This window comes from Oryctolagus cuniculus, chromosome 13, assembly GCF_964237555.1.
Source record: "Oryctolagus cuniculus chromosome 13, mOryCun1.1, whole genome shotgun sequence".
NCBI lineage: Eukaryota > Metazoa > Chordata > Mammalia > Lagomorpha > Leporidae > Oryctolagus > Oryctolagus cuniculus.
Window position 1 is genome coordinate 83,060,375 of NC_091444.1, and position 22,201 is coordinate 83,082,575.

General features: G+C 39.8%; 2 pseudogenes; both read left to right on the forward strand.

Annotated features, from left to right (window-relative positions):
• The first annotated feature begins 606 nt into the window (after positions 1 to 606).
• On the forward strand, positions 607 to 670 carry LOC138845110 (U6 spliceosomal RNA; annotated as a pseudogene).
• Positions 671 to 13,513: 12,843 nt separating this feature from the next.
• Positions 13,514 to 14,491, forward strand: LOC138845065 (high mobility group protein B2 pseudogene; annotated as a pseudogene).
• Positions 14,492 to 22,201: the final 7,710 nt, after the last annotated feature.

Below are 22,201 nucleotides of genomic sequence, written 5' to 3' on the forward strand. Positions count from 1 at the left end.
TATTTCTAGTGATGAAATTGGCAACAGAACATTATGAAAGTTTAAAATTACAAAGAGAAATTGTCTATAATTAATAGATTCAAAATTTGACAATCAGTGAATATCATTATTAGTCATTACCAACAACAGTTATTGATTTGAAAGGCAGAGTGACAGGAAGAGGGAACCACTGTTTCACTCCCCAGACACTTGCAATAGCCAAAGCTTGACCAAGCCAAAACCAGGAACTGGGAATTCATTCTGGATGTCCCATTTGGGTGCAAGGACCCAAGCACTTCTGCCATCCTCCGTCTCCTCCCAGGGTGCACACTAGCAGAAACTTGCCTCAAAGCAGAGAAGCTACCACTCAAGCCAGGCATTTGTATATGGGATGTGGGTGTGTGGTGGTGATACCAAGCCCTCATAGATAAAAAAAAAAGACAAAGTTATTTCTATGCCAAGGAAATTACTCTGTAGTCTTTCTCTTATAAACTACGTATTGCTGAACCTAGATAATTTTTCCTTTATTTAACAATGACATGAAAATGTCAGTTGAGTTGGCTTTCCTGAAGACCTTGTTTCTTGAATATTAGTGGCTAGCTGAGATAAATTCTTTTCATCTCTTTCTCGCTTCGGCAGCACATATACTAAAATTGGAACGATACAGAGAAGATTAGCATGCCCCTGCGCAGTAAGGTTTCTTTACCTCCCTGTAGACTCTGCTCTCCAGAGGTGAACAGGGTCCTCTAAACCCACTTGCTGCACACACAAACACCTGAGTGTTGTATTCTCCCACAGGTGTTGGAGACTGATATGGTGCTCTGATTTATATTTACATAATGGCTAGTGACATCGGGCATATTCACATGTTTTGACCATTTACATTTCTTCTGAGAAATGTCTATTCAGATGTTTCTTCACTGTATTTTTTGGAGTTTTTCCAATTCATGTAAATGTTCTGGAAATCTGTAAACATTCAGAGTTTTAATTTTTCCTGCCATCTGTTCATTGTATCTACACTCTGATGTTTACTTTGTTGTGAAGAAGTATCTTAGTTGGATATACTCAAATGTCTCTGTTTTTATTTTTGTGACTATTGCTATTGGAATCTTACCCAAAAGCTATTGTGTGTTGACAATATTTAGAGTTCCCCTATGTTTACTTGGGTTTGGATCTTATGATTACATTTTAATTCACTATGAGTTCACTTTCACATAGTGTAAGAGATGTTGGAGTCTCTTTTCAGGCTTCTACATATGGATAATCAAGTTCCTCTGCACCACTTGTGAAAGAGATTCTTCTTTCTCCAGTTCATTTTAGTTCCTTTGTTAAATATGAGTTGCTGGTAGAAATTTGGGTTTATTTCTATGCTACCAAGTCTTTTCCATTGAACTATGTGTCTGTTATTATATCAGTGCTAACACTTCTTCTTTTTTTTTTTTGCAGTTTATTTATTTGAAAGGCAGAGTTACAGAGAGGTAGAGGCAGAGAGAGAGAGAGGTCTTCCATCCACTGGTTTACTCCCCAAATGGCCACAATGGCCGGAGCTCTGTTGATCTGAATCCAAGTGTCAGGAGCTTCTTCCAGGTCTCTATGCAGGTGCAGGGGCCCAAAGACTTTGGCCATTTTCTACTTTTTTCTCAGGCTATACCAGAGAGGGGTATAAGAAGTGGAGCAGCTGGGAAACATACTGGCACCCATATGAGATGCCGGCACTGCAGACAGTGACTTTACCTGCTTTGTCATAGTGCTGACCCCTGTAATATGTCTTAAAATATGGTGTGATGTCTCCAGCTTTTTTTTGCTTTATAATATTGCTTTAGATGTTAAGCATCTCTCATGTTTCTATGTGAATTTTAGCATCATTTTTTCTAGCTCTGAGAACATCGTTGGTATGTTGATTGGGATTGCATTGAATTTGCAAATTGCTTTTGGTAGTATGGATATTTTGGTATTATTCTTCCCATTCACAAACATAAGTTTTCTGTGAGACTGTCAAAAAGCCTTGACAAAAATTGGACTTTATTACACAAAAATTCATCACTTTTTGGGATCATTTAAATCCATAATTTTGCACTAATATTTGATAAATCATTAAAGACTTTGAGCATTTTAGTAGGAGAAATTAAAATATTTATCAATTTATTCAAATATTGTTTAGATGTGATATTCAAATATTGTTTAGAGCCATTGTCTGTATTCCCTCTAAATTAGGATCTTTTTGCTTTTTGCCTGTTAAACTTGTCCCTTGACTCAACAACCCTTTTTAATGTAATGTAAACTGAAAATGTCATTTCATAAGCTAAAAAAAATGACAAAGAAGGAAAAAGAAGGGAGGGAGGTTGAGTATATAATTATGTTCTCCGAATTTTTTCTATAAAACATATTGAATCATTTAAAAGCTAATTAAAATTAAACTCAAAATTGGACCATTATGACCAATATTTAAAACAAGTGATTAAAAACTGTAGATGTCTTCAATTTTGATTATCATTCTTCTTTAGAATATCTGAAAGAAATCCGGTTTCTCACTTTAAAATATACCAGTGTGTTAGAATTCAGTATTAAATGACTTTGTTTAAAAGTGTTATTTAATCTATTGCTTTAAGTAGTAATACTATGGCCATTGTAAAACAAAATCCTTATCATTTTTCATAAAACAGAAAGGGCCTTTAAAACATCATCACTAAAAATATTAAGAGACCTAAAATATAACATTCTTAAAACCCAAGTGATACCATTCAAAATTTTCAAATATGCAGGGATAGTTCGTGTCAAGTAACTAAATAATTGTGAAGTGTATATATGGAATAGCTTCTATAAATTCTTTTGGCAAGGGCTGGCACTGTGCCATAGTGGGTGAGGCTGCCACCTGCAGTGCTGGTATTCCATAGGGGCATCAGTTCAAGACCTGGCTGCTCCACTTCCTATCCAGCTCTCTGCTATGGCCTGGGAAAGCATTATAAAATGGTCCAAGTCCTTGGGCCCCTGCACCTGTATAGGAGACCAGGAAGAGGCTCCTGGCTCCTGCCTTCCAGTCAGCACAGCTCCAGCCATGGAGGCCAACTGTGGAGTGAACCAGTGAATGGAAGACCACTCTCTCTGCCTGTCCTTCTCTCTCTGTGTAATTCTGACTTTCAAATAATATAAATAAATCTTCAAAAAATTCTTTTGGCAAATAGATGAAGCTACTTGTTATACATTTCAAATAAATAGCAAACATACTAGAAAAATATATTGAATAAAATTTAAGCAACTCATAGCTATACACAGAAATTTCTCACCATAACAACATAGCAACCACTAAATTTCCAAATTCAATTTTCCACAACTTAGAATCTTTAACTCCAGAAGGAGTACAAAATTGACAGAACAGTGGCCTATGTATCAGGATACCTAATGCTAATACAGAATTATCCCTGCCACAACTTACCTATGTGACCTTGAACAGTTCACTTAACTTCTCTGGGCTTGGCATTTAGCATCCTCATGTGATAAAGGAGGCTTGGATAATATCAGTTGTACTCTATCTTGAGACTTCAACGATCTCTCAGTTTCCGAACAGGCACCTTAAGGGAAAGTAAACCTTTAGATCAAAGCTTACATTTTTAAATATAAATATATTTTAAACTGTTTCTACAACTAGTACAAAACAACACATTCAAATGTGTACCATGCCACTTTTCAATATTTGGGAATAATTAATGCATCATTTTAGAGCATTGTCTTGAGGCCAGTGCTGTGGTGTACCTAGTAAAGCCACTGCATGCAGTGGGGGCATCCCATATGGAGGCCGGTTCAAGTCCAGGCTGCTCCACTTTCCATTCAGCTGTCTGCTATAGCCTGGGAGAGCAGTAGGAAGTTGGCCCAAGTCCTTGGGCCCCTGAATCTGCATGGGAGACCCTGAAGAGGTCCTGGCTCCTGGTTTCAGATTGGCATATCTCTGACCTTTTAGGCCATCTGGGGAGTGAACCAGCAGATGGAGGACCTCTCTCTCTCTCTCTCTTCCTCTTGTTCACTATCTGTGTAACTCTGACTTCCAAATAAATAAATAAATAAATCTTTTAAAAAATCAAAAGAATATTGTCTGGCACACAGTGAACCACTAAGTACAAGATATTATTAGTAATATTAGATGGAAATGTTGAAATAAACTAGGCAATAAGCCTTAAGATGCAAATTAATACCAAGAAATATAATCTCAAATTTCTGTGTTCAACAAGGTAGTCTCTTTTCACTACTAACTTTATACTAAATAAGATATTTTGATATTTTGTTAAGAGTAAATTTATAGGGGGCCAGCTCCGTGGCTCACTTGGTTAATTCTCCACCTGTGGTGCTGGTATCCCTTATGGGCAAAGTGTTCTAGTCCTGGTTGCTCCTCTTTCAGTCCAGCTTTCTGCTATGGCCCAGGAAGGCAGTGGAGGATTGCCCAAGTGCTTGGGCCCTGCACCCGGATGGGAGACCAGGAGAAAGCACCTGACTCCTGGCTTTGGATGGGCACAGCTCCAACTGTGGCAGCCATTTGGGGACTGAACCAATGGAAGGAAGACCTTTCTGTCTTTCTCACTGTCTATAACTCTACCTGTCAAATAAAAAAATTATTAGTTTTTCATAAAAACTGCAGTATTGAAAAAGTTCTAAAATCCCTCTAATTCTAAATGTCTGTGACTGCTAACTCATTAGCACATATTGCATTCTTTACATCTGGGTAATCATGACAATTCACTTTTAAATGATTAACAGATCTGCTGTTATATATAAATACATGCTTTTCCGAAAATCATACAATAAGCAGGCTACATACTGTACTTCAAGTAAAACTGCCATATCCAGTCCTACAATTGTAAATAAGACAGTTTCAATTGTTCAGCATTATCAATTATAAATTCCAATCGTGTAGCAATACTCATAAGAATTTAGGGGGCCGATGCTGTGGAGTAGCAAGTAGAGCTGTGGCTTGCAGTGCTGACATTCCAATTGGGTGCCAGTTCAAGTCCTGGCTACTCAAATTACTATCCATCTTTTTAGGCAAGTAAGACTTACTATCCAGCAGTAGAGGATGGCCCAGGCCCTTGGGCTCCTGCACCTGCATAGGAGACCCAAAAGAAGCTGCTGGCTCCTGGCTTTGTATTGGCAGAGCTCCAGCCATTGTGGCCAAATGGGGAGTGAACCAGTGGTTGGAAGACTGCTCTCCCTCTCTCTCTCTCCTTCTCTGTGTAACTCTGACTTTCAAGTAAAATAAATGAATCTTTTTTTAAAAAGGATGAAATAAAAAGGAAGATGAAGATTACAAAATTGTTTAATTTTTTTAATAAATATAAATTTCCAAAGTACAGCTTTTGGATTACAGTGGCTTCCCCTCCCCAAAACATCCCTCCCACCCATAATCCTCCTATTTCCTGCTTCCTCTCCCATCCCAGAAGATTACAAAATTGTATGAAGGACATTTGTACAGTAAACAAATATACTGATTTCCAATGCAATATTTGAATACTTGAAGCAGGAACGCTAAGTACTTCTTTGCCAAAATAACATGTTTTATCCAGTGTAAAACCCATTTGCCATCCCAATACACAAAGGGATTTGGGGCAAGAAGGAAAAAAGAAGTCCACACATGCAGAAATTTTAAGCAAAACAAAATAGAGAATGTATTTAGTTTCATGAAAATCACACAAGAATTAATAGTATTCCACCCATTTGCAACAAATATTTTTAAGTTTAATGAATGAATAAATTTTCAGTTACATAGCAGAAAACTTCTACCCTCTCCCATAAAACTGAAAAAGAAACTTTTTAAAAGTAAAAACTGATGAAAGAATTCTGCAATACATGTTAATGTTAAGTAGCCCAGCAGAGTTTATTTAGAAATACAAACACACACACAGAAAATAAATACATTAAAATCTTACTGAATAGTCCAGTAATAGTTCAGGATCCAATATGTGTGCAAAAGATTCTGGATTTCCCAGTCACTTTGTATAGGAAATGATGTGCTTTGCTATGTAGCATGTACCTTTAGATTCCTGAACACCTCCACTTTGCTTCTTACCCTGAGTCCCAGCAAATACAGGAACACAGCTGTTGAGTCATTCATTTTCTGGATTTGGGAATATCAAAGAATTAATGAGTATAGAAAGTTGTACAGCAAAGACCAAGAATATCCAAGGGAGGTCAGGAAAATCAATTGAACAAGTCAAAATACTATGAATGTATACTGAATGCTCTGTTTTTAATATGTCTTACTTACCTAAAAAGACATGAGGGCTATTGCTCTCTCTCTTAATACAACTAAGGAGAAGATATCACCAATGCTCAAGAAAAATGAATACACAGCAGAGCTAATACAAAATCCCAAAATTCCAAAATAGAAAAACTGGATATGCACTCCTTACACACACCCTGAAGTGGCAATGAAGTAGAACAAATCTAAAATTAGAAAAAATTCTTTTTTTAAAGATTTATTTATTTATTTTAAAGTCAGAGTTGCACAGAGAGAGGCAGAGAAGAGAGAGGGGTCTTCCATCCACTGGTTCTCTCCCCAGTTGGCTGCAATGGCCAGAGTTGTGCCAATCCAAAGCCAGGAGCAAGGAGCTTCTTCCAGGTCTCCCACATGGGTGCAGGGGCCCAGGACTTGGGCCATCTTCTACTGCTTTCCCAGGCTTTAGCAGAGATCTGGATCCATATGAGCTGCCAGCACTGCAAGTGGTGGCTCTACCCACTATGCCACACCACTGGCCCTGAAAATTCTTGTCAAATTAAGAACATTTAACCTTTGTTTTAGAGTGCATTATTAAAATATCTAAACTGGGGGAATACATAATTTCTTTCTTTAGAAATCAGAAGAGAAAAAGAACACTTCAAGCCTACTGTGACACCACACAGAAGGAATGGAGAATCATGACCTCAATTAGCCTAGGGACAGAATAAAAGGGAGGGAAATAGGAACAACAGAATTAAGATGAATAAGCTTTGAGAGCTGAGGGAATCTGAATGTAAAGAAAAGGCATGCAGTTAACTGAAACAATAGAGATAAGTCTGAGAGGAAAAAACATTGTTAAGTCATATTAATGGGGCCAGAGCTGTGACTTAGTAAAGTAAAAAAAAAAATCTCAAATTTGTTTTTAAATTATATAATTAAAAAAGATTAAAAAAAAGATGTTCAATCTTAAGTCTCTACAGCATAAGATATACATCAATTTTCCCAGGTTCTATTTGCATTTATTAACAAAGTTTCATGGGTATAATCACTAAAGTGGCTCCAATAAGTCTTTTTATAAAAATTATTTTTTATTTTGACAGGCAGAGTGGACAGTGAGAGAGACAGAGAGAAAGGTCTTCCTTTTTCTGTTGGTTTACCCCCTAGTGACCGCTGCCGCCAGTGTGCTGCGGCTGGCACATGGCGCTGATCCAAAGCCAGGAGCCAAGTGCTTCCTCCTGGTCTCCCATGCAGGTACGGGGCCCAAGCACTTTGGCCATCCTCCATTGCACTCCTGGGCCATAGCAGAGAGCTGGACTGGAAGAGGAGCAACTGGGACAGAATCTGGCTCTCCCAGCAGGACTAGAACTTGGTGTGCCTGCACCGCAGGTGGAGGATTAGCTTATTGAGCCATGGCACCTGCCTCCAATAAGTCTTAACCTGGGATGCAACTAAATTTAACAAGGATACTCAATAGGAATTTTAGAAGAATTCCAAAATATGTATCAGAATAAAAATAAATACTTTACTTGGTACATCTCATTTTAACTATACTATTGCTTAATTTCCAAATGTCAGATGTACTAAAAAAATCCCCAAAGCAGCAGAGTTGGTCCGACATGATGAGGAATAAAATAAAGAAAATGAGAATTCGCAGATCCCAGATTAAAATAACCAAGAAGGCCCAATAACAGAAAACTCAATGTCTTCATACACTAACATTTATTACCTCAGATTTATTTAACAAAAAGGTGATTATTCCAGCTACATCCCATTAGGTAGCCCAATTTTACCTGCTAAATCCATTTAAAAAAAGCACCTCATGATATATTACTAAAATCATATTGCTATATGCCATCCACCATGTCCACTGTACCTTATACCTAATGTTAACAGATTTGATGAAAATCAGTAGATAAATGATGTGTTTTAACCAAGTGTGGGAAATGTCTTTTGTTCAACGTTTTTCCAAAAACCCCTCAGTCTCAGTTTGCCTTCATATTGAAAAGACACTTCTGAGGTTTACTAATCAGTCCAGCTTCTTCGGGCCTCCCTCCAATGAAAGGGGCTAAAATCCATCAAAATAAACTCTAGGCACTGTCCTTGTGCTCCCTGTGACTTTTTCACTCTAGGGGCTCACAAACCTTCTAAATTCTTTAGATCACCTGTGATGTCCATTAGTTCTCAAAGACTATGATGCAAGTAATTTCCCCTCTTGGAACCTTGTTATTAACTGTGCTGTATGAGAAATGAAGTCTCCTACACACCTTGTGCTTACGATTCTCCAAACCATGTTGCCTGCTAGGACTTTGGCCATGAATATAGGACAGCAATACCTGAACATGATTACTGAGATCTCCTTAATAAAGGATAGACTGGGGCCAGCACTGTGGTGCAGTGGTGTAATCCTTTACCTGCAGTGCTGGCACCCCATATGAGCACCAGTTCTAGTCCCCATTTCTCCTTTTCCCATCCAGCTCTCTGCAATAGCCTGGGAAAGCAGTAGAAGCTGTTCCAAGTGCTTTGGTCCCTGCCAAAATGTGGGAGACCTGGAAGCTCCTAGCTCAGATTGGCCCAGCTGCAGACATTGCAGTCATTAGGGGAGTAAATGAGCATATGGAAGACCTTTCTCTCTGTCTCTTCCTCTCACTGTCTGTAAGTACACCTGTCAAATACGTAAATAAATTCTATATATATATATTTACATTTATTTATATATATTTATGTATATAAATATATTCATATATAAAATATATTATGCTTTATCATATAATATATTATATAATATATAATAATTATAAACAGATAATATTATATAATTTACTATAACTATTATATATATTATATATATATATATTATTGAGATGACTTCAGTAGCCAGAGTGTGGCCAGGTTGAAGCCAGGAGCTCCTCCTCCAATGTGTGTGGCAGCAACCCAGGCACTTGGACCATCTTTCACTGCTTTTTCAATCCATTGGTATGGAGCTGGATCAGAAATAATTATATATTTATATATAAATAAATTCATATATAATATTTATATATAATTATATATTATATATTTATGATAATTATATGTAATTCCATATTATGTATAGAAATATATAATATATATTATAATATATAAATATATATACGATGGATCAAAATGCGGCATTCTCCATTTGGCAGAAGAGACAGGCTCCAATATCTACTGTCTATGTCAGTATGTCAGTATAATGCAGGAGGTAACCCCTCTACCAAATAAGAAAAGCTATTTCAGTTCAGCTGGACATCATTCTGCTGACTGTTGACCTTATTACTGTTAGTCTGGATGCTTTCATTGGTTGCAATCCAGAGACCCAATTTTCCCACAGATATAAACATCAGCAAACATGAAAATTTGGTAAGAAAAGCTTAAGCTCAGAGTTATGATTAATAACTATTTTAACAAAATTTCTCAGAACCCATCTAATCCAAACCTTGGACAATTGGGAGCTGTTGTACTTAGCCCACCCATAATCAAAATGGATTCTAAATCCTTCAACTGCAAGGAGAGTATCATAGACATTAATGCTCCAAACGGATCCAGTTCCCTGCTAATGTGTCTGGAAAAGCAGCACAGGGTGACTCAAATATTGGGGCTCCTGCACCCATGTGAGAGACCTGGAAGAAGCCCCTGGCTCCTGATATCAGTCTGTCCTAGCCACAGTCATTGCAGCCATTTGAGGAGTGAACAAACCAGGAGGAAGATCCATCTCTCCCACTCTCTCTTTCTAGTGCTGCCTTTCAAATTCATAAATAGACCTTTAAGAAAGTCGATCACATCAATAAATTTGCCAGTGCTCAGTCATGATGACTTTTACTACCTTAAATTCTTTTTCAAAAGATTTATTTATTGGAAAGCCAGAAAGAGGAGCTGGTGGTCGTGGTGCAGTGGACAAAGTTGCTATCTGTTACATTGCCATCCTGTATGTGCACCAGTTCAAGTACCAGCTATTCCATTTCTGATCCAGCTCCTTACCAATGGACTGAAAAAGCAGGGAAAGTTGGCCCAAGTGCTGGGATGCTGCCACGCACATCGGAGGGAAAGCTCCTGGCTTCAACCTGGCCACACTCTGGCTATTAAAGTCATCTCAAAAATGAATTAGGTGGTGGAAGATTTCTGTCTCTCCCTCTCTCTGTAACTCTTTCAAGTAAGTAATTAAATATTTTAATATGATAAAAAAGGCAGAGAGACACAGAGACAAAGAGAGAAGGAAAGAGAAGCAGAGAGATATCCCATCTGCTGGTTCACTTTCTATATGGCTACAACTGTGCAAGACCAGATTTCAAGTCCCCATTGAGGTTACAGTTCTCCAAATTAGATGACAAGAAGGAAAGAATTTGAGCTATTATCCATTTCTTCCCAGGGATATTAACATGAAACTGATTTGGAAGTGGAGTACCCAAAACTCAGATTAGCACTGCAATATATGATGCGGGCATCTGTTGTGATGGCTAACAAATTGGAAAACCTAGAGGAAAAATCAACAGATTCCTGGACATACACAATATACCAAAATTGAGTCATGAAGACACATAGAAAAGCTAAACAAATCAAAAACCAAGACAGAGATTGGATGAGTAATAAAGACCCTCCCAAGAAAGAAAAGTCCAGGATCAGACAGCCTCACTATTGAATTCTACAAGTCTTTTAAAGAACTAATGCTTCTCAAACTATTCAACACAATTGAAAGAGAGACAATCCTCTCAAACTACTTCTATTAATCTGACAATGACTGATTCTATCATTTATTTATACATAATGTTGAGAAAATCAGAAGTATTTGTTAGGACTTCTGCTAAAATGCACTAGATTTATAATTTTTAAATACATCTTTCCTAGATGTAATGCAGTCCTTTGCTACTTTAGAGTATCAGAAATTTAAAATGTTGGACTGGTGCTGTGGTGGAGCAGGTTAACACCCTGGCCTGAAGCTCCAGCATCCCATATGGGGGCCGGTTCAATACTCAGCTGCTCCACTTCTGATCCTGCTCTCTGCTATGGCCTGGAAAAGTAGTAGAAGATGGCCCAAGTCCTTGGGCCCCTGTACCGATCTGGGAGACCTGGAACTAGCTCCTGGCTCCTGGCTTCGGATCAGCACAGCTCTGGCAGTTGCAATCAATTAGGGAGTGAACATCAGATGGAAGACCTCTCTCTTTCTCTCTGGCTCTCCTCTCTGTCTGTAACTCAACTTGTAAATAAATAAATAAATAAATCTTTAAAACAATTAAGAAATTTAAAAAGGGAAAGATTTTTAAAAGATGTATTTATTTATTGTGAGGCAGAGTGACAGATATAGAGAGGAAGAGAAAGAGAGGTCTGCTATCCACTGGTTCACCCCTAAATGGCCAGAATGGCTGGAGCTGGGCCGATCTGAAGCCAGGTGCCAGAAGCCAGGAGTCAGCAGCTTCCTCCAGGTCTCTCACATGGGTGCAGGGGCCCAAGCACTCAGGGCATATTCCACTGCATTCCTAGGCCATTAGCAAAGAGCTGGATTGGAAGTGCAGGAGCAGGGACTCAAACTGGTGCCCATGTGGGATGCTGGTGCTGCAGGTGGATGCTTAATCTACTATGCCACAGAGTGGGCCCAGGGAAAGGTTTTAGGAAGACATCTTTCATGTAGACTAGGCTGCAATATTGCAAGGTAAGGTTTAGCTTTTATTTCCACACATCAGTATTCATCTTTTAGCAACTATAAATACTGAATATCATACATATAGACATAAATATAGGTAACTGCAGATTTTGTTGTCATTCTTTCTAATTCTCTTTTAATGTCTGCTAATAGGCCATCTTATGGATTATTATATTGATGTTACCTGTACACAACCATCAGGCATTTCCACTGTTGAATGTGTTTATGTGTACAGGTAGTTTTGTTTGTGTGTACATGAATGCACATTTGATGGAGATAGCACTGACAGTAATACTGTGAGAACTCCTAATGCTGATTTCAAACTTTCTGTCCTCTGCAGAGATGGCTGTCATTGAAGTAGACCACAGGGCCCCTTTGCTGTTGTGGACTGAAATGTGCCTCCCTAAAACTCAAACACTGAAGTGCTAACCACCAACATAACTCTACCTGAAGAAAGTGCTTTTAAGCAGATCAAATGATAGATGTGTCTGTCACATCAGAGAAGGGCTTCTGGAAAAATCGAGCCTATTAGCATCTTGATCTGATATTTTCAAACTCTACAACTCTGAGAAGTAAAATTCCATGATTTAAATCATATTCTCTGTGGTATTTTCTTAGCAAATTAATATATCCTCATTTCTGCTAGCATTTTCTGCTGTCATCTAGAAGGTCCTTGTGATTAGCAGAGAAATATAGAAAGTAAAAACTATGATTTTAGATTACCAAGTATCTACTAACATAAAAAAGATATCCCAGAAGCAACCTACTAACATCCTCCAGGACCCAGAAAAAAAAAAGGAATGAGTCAAGTTGTGGGGCAGTAGAAAAGTGAATAATGAAAGATCACAGCAGAAGTAAATAAGGAAGGGTTTGATGCTGTGGTGTAGTAGGTTAATGCCTTGTCCTGCTGTGCATGCATCCCATATGTTGTTGCTAGAAGACCAGGTTCTCCACTTCCAATCCAGCTCCCTACTAATGCACCTGGGAAATTGGTGGAAGATGGACCATGTTCTTGGGTGCTGGCACCCACATGAGAGACTTGGAAGAAGCATCTGGCCTTTCAAATAAAGAAATCTTAAAAAAATAGAAGCAGTGTTAGCACTGTTGGAAAAACAGACACATAGTTCAATGGAAAAAATAGGCAGCTGAAATAAACTGACTTTTCTACAGCCAACCCCTATTTAATAAAGGAAATAAAACACACAGGAGAAAGAAGAATCCCTTTAGCAAATGGTTTAAAGGAAAGTGATTATCCATATGTAGAAGCCTGAAAAGATACCCCAACACCTCATACACTATGTAAAAGCAACTCAAGGTAAATTAAAAGTCTAAATATAAAACCAAAACCTTGAGAGCTTGTTTTGAGGTTCTAGCAGGGGAGCGCAGCTACTCGTATACCCTTGACCGAAGACCGGTCCTCCTCTAGCGGGGAAGGTCGTCCTCTTCGACCGAGCACACAGCTTCGGGAGGGATGCACGTGGATTGGTGAGGGAGGAAGGGGACACCCGCCTAGCCAGCCAGATCAGCCGAAGCAACCCTGGCGATCAATGGGGTGACAGATGTCGCAGCCAGATCGCCCTCACATCCTGAGTTCATGCCGGAGCTGAGGGAAGGAAGCAATGCAGTCGGATCTGGCCGCTCTGCGGGAGTCTGAGGAACAACTCGCACCAGGTGGCCGCCGTTCCGTTGTCATGGGTAAAGGAGACCCCAACAAGCCGAGGGACAAAATGTCCTCCTATGCCTTCTTCGTGCAGATGTGCCGGGAAGAGCACAAGAAGAAACACCCTGACTCTTCGGTCAGTTTCACAGAATTCTCTAAGAAATGCTCGGAGAGATGGAAGACCATGTCTGCAAAGGAAAAGTCCAAGTTTGAAAATATGGCAAAAAGTGATAAAGCTCGTTATGACAGGGAGATGAAAAATTACGTTCCTCCCAAGGGTGCTAAGAAGGGAAAGAAAAAGGATCCTAATGCTCCTAAAAGACCACCATCTGCCTTCTTTCTCTTTTGCTCTGAACATCGCCCAGAGATCAAAAGTGAACACCCTGGCCTGTCCATTGGGGACACTGCAAAAAAATTGGGTGAGATGTGGTCTGAACAGTCAGCCAAAGATAAACAACCATATGAACAGAAAGCAGCTAAGCTAAAGGAGAAATATGAAAAGGATATTGCTGCATACCGTGCCAAGGGCAAAAGTGAAGCGGGAAAGAAGGGCCCTGGTAGGCCCACAGGCTCAAAGAAGAAGAATGAACCCGAAGATGAGGAGGAAGAAGAGGAAGAGGAAGAAGATGAAGATGATGAGGAAGAGGATGAAGATGAAGAATAAATGGCTATCCTGTAATGATGAGTGTGGAGTGTGCGTGTGTGCTCAGGCAGTTGTTTTGCTAAGAATGTGAATTCAAGTGCAGCTCAATATTAGCTTCAGTATAAAAAAACTGTACAGATTTTTGTATAGCTGATAAGATTCTTTGTAGAGAAAATACTTTTTTTAAAAAATGCAGGTTGTAGCTTTTTGAGGGGCTACTACATACAGTTAGATTTTAAAGCTTCTGATGTTGAATGTTCCTAAATATTTAATGGTTTCTTTAATTTCTTGACTTGTGTATGGTAGCACAGCAAAGTTGTAGGAATTAGTATCATTTGTAAATTTGGATTTTTTGTTAGGATGTTGCATTCTGTGTTGTTTTTTTTTAAAAAAATTTGTAATAAAATTATGTATGTTAAAAAAAACCCAAAACCTAAGTAAACATATGAGAAACTGTAAAACATTAGCATAGACAACAGTTTTGGGTCAGATTCCAAAAGCACAAGTAACAAAATAAAATATAGAAATTTGAGCATATCAAATTAAGATACATCTTCATAACAAAGTAATCAACAGAGTGAAGATACAATGGACAGAATGGCAGGAAACATTGAAAACTCTGACTATGACAAAACATTGATAGCCAGAACATACATATATAGAACTGGAAAAACTCCAAACAAGAAGCAAAATGTACACGTAAGAAATGGGCAATGATCAGAATAGATGTTTCTCAGAAGAAGAAATCTCAATGGTCAAGACATAGATGAACATGCCCAATATCACTAGCCATTAGGGAAATGTAAATCAAAACCAATAGCAGACTCCATCTGTGGGAGAAGACAATGCTTGGGTTTTCATTTGTGCAACAAGTGGGTTTAGAGGACCCTGTTCACCATTAGAGGGCAGAGTCTACATGGAAGTAAAGAATCCTTAATACTTTCCTAATGGGCTTGTTGAATTCTTGACTAGTGCCTATTACCTTTGCCACACCCTTTCCAGTCTCACTACTTTCCTTCTTCTTCCTCTTCTCTATAGCTTGCAAAAACAGTATATCTTCTATATACGGAGGATACTTTTGTTTTGTTTTATTCCTTCTGTCTCATGATGTTCCTCTAAGAAATCACAACCCTCCAAATATTCATTCATTTATGCAGTCTGCAGTTTTCATGGGCTACTACATGGCAAAGTACTAGGTTAAAGGAAAGGTATAGGTCAGGAACTGAGCAAAGTTCACAGTGATGTAGCCATTGGGGAAATGAACCTGATGGAAGACATCTCTCTCTCTCTCTCTCTCTCTCTCTCTCTGTCTCTCCTTCTCTCTCTGTGTAGCTCTGATTTTCAAATAAATAAATAAATCTTTAAAAACTAACTAAATAAATATACTAATAACCTGGTGGCAACACCTTTCTATCAGAACATGTGAAGCACTCAAACACAGTTTGTCCCAGAAAGTCAGCCATAGTTTTCAAGGGCACATCTTCTACTCCATTTGTGGACATCTCTGTGTGGCGTAAGGGGTACTTATTTCTTCCATTCTTCTTTCTTACCACTCTCACAGTTATAACTTCTATTGATGCTTCCACAGAGCAGTCTTTATGAAATTGTAGAACTAATATCCTCCCATTTCAAAAATGTCATGGGTTTAACCACAGAACCCAAAATAAGACAAGTAACTGGCCTTCTTAATTACACAGTGTGGAATGTAAGATTCTCAGTGGATCACTGGGTAACTGTAAAGTACTGGGCAGAGAAAAAGATGTTACTTATCTGTATTTATGATGTTGTAATTCTCCACTTTATGCAAACTCAGATTAAAAGGGCTCCAGTTAGTGGGCAACACTGTTGCATAGTGGGTAAAGCTACTGCCTGCAGTGTCAGCATCCTATATGGGTGCCGGTTGGGATCCTGGCTGCTGCACTTCCCATCCAGCTCTCTGCTGTGGCCTGGGAAAACAGTAGAAGATGGCCCAAATCCCTCATCTCCTGCACCCACCTATGAGACCTGGACAAAGCTCCTGGCTTCTGGCTTTGGATCCAAACAGCTCCAGCCATCCATCTCTGCTTCTACCACTCTGTAACTCTGCCTTTCAGATAAATAAATAATTATTTTAAAAACCAGCTTCATCCCAGAAGAAGCTCCTGGCTTCAGACTGGCACAGCTCCAGCTGTTCCTGCCAATTGGGGAGTGAACCATCGGACAGAAGACGTCTCTCTCTGTTTCTCTCTCTCTCCTCTCTCTGTGTAACTCTTTCAAATGAATAAATAAATCTTTAAAAAAGTAGCTCCAGTTATTGACAACACAGTAGACTTGCATTAATTTTAGTTCTCTTCTTATTTTGCAAAGGGATCAGTGGCAGGTCAAAACAGTTGAGAGCCTTGCTAACAGGAGAAGAAATAGCTGAAGACAGAATATGAAAAGCAGCCAAATACATCATCAAAGAAAGAGAAGTGGACCCCATCCAACACAAACCTTTAAAAGTGGATGCTCACAATTAACGAGTGAAACAGCTGCCCACTGAAATCTTATCTAGGGAGGGAAGATGTCCTAAGTTCTGCTTCTGTAAACTCCAGTCATAAAGCTATCCTAATAAATCTGTCCCTGGCATCTCTTTTACAAACATACTGGACCCCCTGACCATTGGAAATGTGGACCTAAGTCATGAAGGCTGCCATTTAAACCCACCAATGCTGTAACAGCTAAGAAACTTGAATTTGATGCTCAGTTCTCAGGAAATCATTCCAGCTGAGCCTAGGTCCATTAATAGAAACTCCTTGGATCCTCCACTGTCTCTGTGCCTGTTTGAAAGAAGGGAGTTTTCCCACCCCAGGTTTCTGGAACAGCTTCAAATTCCACATTGGAAAAATCTGATAATTAATATGAGAGGGATCAATGCACACTTCACACTGCTCCCCACCAGGAAGATGAGGTGCAAGATGAGAGCAGTGGGGCAGATCCTAGTCAGATCCTCCTTCCCACCCCTCTGCTGCCCCAGGCTCCCTGCTGAAGGCCACCCAGCCCCACCCTGCAGGAACCAGCCCAGGAAACATCAAGAGGCCTGGCCAGACTGCATTCTGAGACCACCCACAGTGGGAACCCAGCTTATTTAACTGTGGAGAGCCGGAGTCTTTCTGCCTTCCTTCCCTGCGTGTGCATGTTCCCAGAATGCTGCCCCCTCTCTCCTGTAACCACTAAATAAAGCACATTAGGGACAGTTTGGGTGAGGTCCTGCAGGAGAGATTCCAGGCACTGGGAGGCTGGGAAGTGGAGGTGGGAGACAGAACAGCCCGGGTCCCAGTCCTGACCTCGGGGGAAGCTGCCATGATCGATGGCACCCTGGCACCCACCCTTCTCCCACACATGTCCCCGCCCCTTCCTGCATGCCAAACCTGCAGCAGAAAGTCCCTGGAGCAGGTACCCTTTCTTCCGGACACGCGGGGAGCGATTCGGGGAGTGGCGGGAAGAGACTCCCTGGTAAGTGGGACCCACAGGTGGAGGATGAAGAGGGAAGACGCAGCAGGAGGCAGGCTTAGGGTGAGCACTTGGAAACTGCCTGGGATCGCACGTGCAGAGCAGGAAATGGAGTAAATGCCAGAGAAGGAGAAGCACAGCCCCCAGGGCTGACCCTGATCAGGGAATGAACTCCCTCTGTTCCAACTCAGGCCCCAGGGAATGGCAGCAGCACACGCATGTGCACAGGCATTCAGAAGGCATAATACATCCGAGCTCCTGGGAACTCTGGGAAATGGAGTACAGGCCGCAGCATCCCTAGAGACACCAGCTGACCCTCCCAAAGGCTGTAGTCAGGGCTGGGTGCCCACAACCAGAGGGCCTTTGCTTTTATTCAGTCCCTCCTTCCTTTCCTTCCCCCCACCAAAATCTCAGGGATCAGTTGCTTTCTTCCTTTCCTGAATCAAATCTGAAAGAGTGACACTCACTGCTGCTAACTGACCCCAAATCCTGGCTCCCTCATAACTTCTGTCTCTTCCAGAAAAATCTTATTTACTACTTTGGCCCTAGAAATCATAAATGACTATGATAGAATGTAGCTTTTAACAGAGGTGTAGAAGGCATGGTTTAATATCCAGTTTTGAGAATACAATTTTCATTTGTGTTTTATTGATGTTTATAGTTCTTTTAAGATTTATTGATTTATTTGGAAGTCAGAGTTACAGAGAAGGAGAGGCAGAGACAGAGAGAGAGAGAGAGAGAGAGGTTTACCATCTGCTGGTTCACTCCCCAATTGGCAGCAGCAGCACAGCACTGACCCCTTATAGTTCTTTTCAAATCATTTTAAACTGTCTTTTTATTCATCTAGTACAGAGACAGAAGAATGGACACAGAGCTAACATAGCTGCGTATTCAGAGACAGGTTAAGGGGTTAAATGCCTTATATCATAGCATTTATACCTTAGATTAATTCTGGGGACAGTATTATCTGGAGTTTACAAAATAGAAACTGAATGGAAAGAGCTTAGAAAAGCATGGTGTTTTTTAATATCATAAAAAAGTCTAAGTTAAGGGCCAATCAAGGGGCCAGCACTGTGGCATAGCATGTAAAGCATTGACATTCCATATGGGTGGAGGTTGAACCCGGCTACTCTGCTTTGGATCCAACTCTCTGCTATGGCCAGGGAAAGCGGTGGAAGATGGCCCAATTCCTTGGGCAGCTGCATCTGTGTGGGAGACCCAGAAGAAGCTCCTGGCTGCTGGCATCAGATCAGTACAGCTCGAGCCATTGTGACCAATTGGTGGGTGAACCAAAAGATGGAAGATGTCTCTCTGTCTCTCTCTCCCCTTCTACTCTGTGTAACTCTGACTTTCAAATAAATAAATAAATCTTTTTTAGAGTGCCAATCAACATATAACACTAGCTTAAAAATCTTTTCTCTTGGGTCTCAGTTTTTAAAATCTGATTTATCAAAAGGAAAAAATGTGAGTGAGATGAAGAGTACCTACAAAAATAATTTACTGTAATTATTTACTGTAATAATTTACTGTAATGATGTACTGTAATTTACTGTAATATTTTACTATAAAGAACCACATAGGATTATAACTTGTCTAGAAAACAAAGGAGATTCAAAGTTGCTATTATTTCATGGTTATTTTTTCTTATTTTTAATATCAAGATAGTATATAAATATTATGCACTCCTAGGTATTTGTGTGTTGTTTGATATGTTTTATTTTTTAATCAGAAATTCAAAGAGATAACTGGGTAACATGGAGTTCTGTGTTTCTGATTACTTCTCTCAATTAGAGATCATGGGATTAGAGTTGGTGCTAGATTAAGAATGCTTCAATCTTTATCCACTGACTTCACACCAGCATTTACTATGTTAAACAATATTCTTTGGGTAGATGGCTCTTTCTTGCCAGACTGTAAACTTCATGGGGTCTAGAAACATATTTGCTTTGACACTAAAACTCAGCATCTTGACAGTCAGTCTTTTAGTTGAATAAATACATGATATACATAATAAATATTTCTGCCCCTCAAGAACTGCCTAAGAGAGAAGAAAATAGAAATCAATTTGATGACTCTCAGTATTAGGTGAATATATAATTTGTCATTCTGACATAAGCCTTGTCATAAAAAGGGCATATGAATAATCACACAGAGTTGAAGTGTATGAACACCTAGGGCCAAGTGGATTAAAAGTTCAGCCTAGCTATGTAAGGCATTCCATGTCAATAGGAGAGGAAGGAGGAAGAGGGGAGGGAGTGTAGGTGGGAAGGTGGTTATGGTGGGAAGAATCACCATGCTCATTACTTAGCAGCAAAGAGAGAATCTGTGATCATTTGTTGCTTAAGAAAGGGTGATAGGCATTATTTAATTAAAATGCAGGCATCACTGTTCTCCTGTCTCTGAAATAGGAAGTCTATAACTCAGAATTCCTTGCTGTTTCATCAAAAACAATTCAAAACAAAAACCTAATTAAGCATAAGTGGAAGTTGTGCATTAGAAGTCTATTCTAATCTCTAGGAGGTTCAGGGGTTGGAAAATTCATCTAAAATCTTGCTGCCAAATGTCCCACACATTTTCCATGAACACTACCCTTAAGCATAAGCTTTTTTAAAAAAAAGATTTATTTATTTGAAAGTCAGAATTACAGAGAGAGGAGAGGCAGAGAGAGAGAGAGAGAGAGAGAGAGAGAGAGAGAGAATCTTCCATCTGCTGGTTTACTCCCCAATTGGATGCAATGGCCAGAGCTGAGCTGATCCAAAGCCAGGAGCTAGGAGCTTCTTCCAGGTCTCCCATGTGGGTTCAGGGGTCCAAGGACATGGGCCATTTTCTACTGCTTTCTCAGGCCACAGCACACCTGGATTGGAAGTGGAGCAGGCTGGACTCCAACCGGTGACCATATGGGATGCTGGCACTGCAGGAGGCAGCCTTACCTGCTATATCACAGCACCAGCCCCCATAAGCCCTATCTTCTGCAGAACCAGCACCCCAGACACCAGCCACCACATAGCATCCCATGGCACATTCAACCCTGGCAATGTTCTGCAGCTCTTGCTCCTCTCCACTTTCACTGGAAGAATCTGCAACTCCTTGTTTTCATGCAAGTAATTCTGATTCAGATGATGCCCCTGACACAATTGGCTGGCAAGTGTCATGGCATGTGTCCACGGCCTAGCTAAATGCAAAGCTGGAACATTTTAAACTTTTCACTGCCATGGTGAGACACGGACTCCATCTAATGAAGTAGGGGATTTTTCAGGGAGTCTAGAGAATCAAATATGACAAAATGACAAATCTTAACCAAAGACTGCCGTGGTACAGATGAAGAGAACCCAAAATGTATTTTTCTATCTTTTCTTTTCTGAGTTAAGTGCCTAAAAACAAAGCCAATGAGGGTTAAACAGACCCATTCTGAAAATTCCTTAACAACTTCATTTTCATCCAAATTAATATATTACTTGAAGGAAATAAATTTTACATAAATGAAAATGCAGTACCACAGACAATTGTACAGAACATAGCCCTTCAGTTAGCTTCACACCATCTGGGTCCATTAATGTGTTCTTCCAGAACCCAAGCTGCAGTACAATAGAACCACAGCCTCTGACATTCCTCCTCCACCCTGATGGATCTTGGGTTTTCCTCCCACCTCCCCTCTCCTGTGAATACATCAGTAGCAGGATAAATGGAATCCAAAGATACGATGATGTTATTTAACATGGAATAAACATAGTGTTTTAGTCAGTACAATCCTCAATACTACAATAATAATTCCGAGTTCACTGACTATGAAACTAAGTATATGAAATCTATTCCTAAGTAATCGTACTATCGAGAGCTGAATGTAGACTTTCAGAGGGAAAGAAACAGAGAATTGTGTAGACATGTGTATCTCTATAATAGAGATTTACCGCTGTACTTTATAGACAGTACACTATGTTTGTATTTTCTTGTTTTTTTTTTTTTTTTTTTTTGCAGTCTGGAATAGTTTATTACATCCAAGTTTTCACTTTGGAAATTTTATGATTAGACACTAATATACAACAAATTTTGAATCCTTACAGACAATATAGAGCACCCTAGGCCCTCCCAAGGGCAGAAAACAGACCAAGAGCTCATAGACTAGCTGCAACTGCAAGAAGCAGATGAAGATATCGTCAGAAAGATACATATTCCTGCAGTGTGGCTGCTGAGCAGTTCTGCCCTTATGGATCTCATCTCTGTTTCAGATCGTTAAAGAAAGTTACATGCTTTCTGACATTCCTAAAGATTTCAATAATGAGAATCTAATATATGTTCACTATGCTAAGAGCCTCAGAACAGCCCAAAGATGTGGGCCATCTATTGCTTTCCCAGGCCATAGCAGAGAGCTGGATCAGAAGAGGAGCAGCTGGGACTAGAACCGGAGCCCATATGGGATGCTGGCACTTCAGGACAGTGCTTTAACCTGCTGTGCCACAGCACTGGCCACAACGTAGTATTTCTAATAGAAGAGATGGTTAAGTCATTAACTCCTCTAAAATACAAGTTAAGTATTAGTTTTGAAACTCTGATTCATTCATGAGAAAAACAAAAGGTTAATTTTCTCTCTTT